Below are 1571 nucleotides of genomic sequence, written 5' to 3'. Positions count from 1 at the left end.
CATAAAAAAGGGGCGCAATGGCAAAGAAAAACTTGGGGGGGGGGGGCTGTTTTTCTTTGGACATATGGTACTGTACAAGAATCAAAGTCTCTCTAAACAGGGCAAGTGGTACCAGTGGGTCTCACTGTGAGAGGCACGTTGGTTTATGCTTTGGGGAAACCTGGCTAACCAAAAAATAGGGAAAATAGTTTAAAATGATATAGCAGGGAGGGGAGAGAAGCCTGGCCTTTTCTTTCTTTTCTTTTTTTTTATTTGCATTCACCAGCTCCCTGCATTGTTTACATTTTAATTTGGAGTTTTGCCAGTCTAAGGTGAGTTCCACAGCACAATTTAGTTAAGCCAGTGACTCTAATCGTAATATAAGACATGAACATATCTTGGACCAAATGAAACATTCCATCACAGAAACAAGGTAAGTTTTCAGTCTGACAGTGGGTTTTGTTTTCTTTTCCTCCCCTTCCTTTTGAAATTGCTGGGGATTGGAATTGAAATCTCAGGCAGTAGCCTGGAACACCAGCATGGAATGCTCCAAGCTTTTCTGTCTCAGTAGTGTTAATGATAAAAATGCTAAATCTAGAACCCGTGATTTGAGGCTGCATTCTAAATTTGGCACTCCCTGCTGGCTCCTCTGCTCCAGATGAACTGAATTGCTTCCCTGAAACAAAATCTGTCTGAGATCAAAACTCAGCAACACATCCATAAGCATTTTTTCTGCCTATAGCAACTTGCCTCTGAGGATCTTGGAGGTTTTACAGCCAATGAATATTTTAACATCACAAATCAATGGGAGATGGATGATGCTCCCTTGTACCAGTTGGATGCTGAGATGCGGAGAGGAAGTGACTTACCCAAGGTCATACAGTCAGTAGCAGAGCACAGGATAGACCCCAGGAGTTCTGGTTCTCTGAATCCATGTGAATAGCTTCATTCCTTGAATAAATTTATTAAGAATGTCATGAACTCAAGCGTGGCTGGGGGGGTGGGGAGGGCAGACATGAAAACCATTTAAAATGAAATGCAGAAATGAAATAAATTGAGCTTTTAACAATTTTTGCTTTATTATGATGCGTACAAGGAAAAGCCCTGTGCTCTTTTAATTTGTTAGGGCTTCTTTATTGTTTTCCTGGCTTGTTTTTATTACCTTAGAAATGCTAGCTGGAAAACTCTCTGTTGACTAGAGAACTTGTAAAACAATAACATTGCCAGAACCCAGAAAGTGAAAATTCAGCACCAGAGAGAAGAAGAATTGTTATCATCCTCTGTTGTTGTTGTTGTTGTTGTTGTTGTTGTTACTGGTGGTGAAACTTATTTCTTTAATTGGCATTGATTTAAGATTAATGACACATTGACATTGTGGAAAGAAAACAGCTTGGTTAAAATCATGTGTTGACATTTCACCAAATCCCTCTTCCCTTTCTTGTAGAAGAAATGAGGTGGGAAGAGACAAAAGTTGCCACTGCTGATATGTCTCAGATTTAAAAAGCTGAGGATACCATAAAAACAACTCTGGGCAACCCTTTATCCATCATAAAGATGCAAAAAAAAAAAAAAAAAAAAACACAAGCCTGGCT

General features: G+C 39.5%; 1 protein-coding gene across 3 annotated transcripts in view; it reads left to right on the top strand.

Moving 5' to 3' along the window:
• The window catches only part of LSAMP (limbic system-associated membrane protein), a 552317-nt gene that overhangs the window by 468388 nt on the left and 82358 nt on the right, over window positions 1-1571 (top strand). The window lies entirely within an intron of this gene.

Source organism: Gavialis gangeticus, unplaced genomic scaffold (assembly GCF_001723915.1).
Source record: "Gavialis gangeticus isolate Ggan-Ray unplaced genomic scaffold, GavGan_comp1, whole genome shotgun sequence".
NCBI classification, from domain to species: Eukaryota; Metazoa; Chordata; order Crocodylia; family Gavialidae; genus Gavialis; species Gavialis gangeticus.
This window is presented reverse-complemented; position numbering and strand designations above follow the sequence as displayed.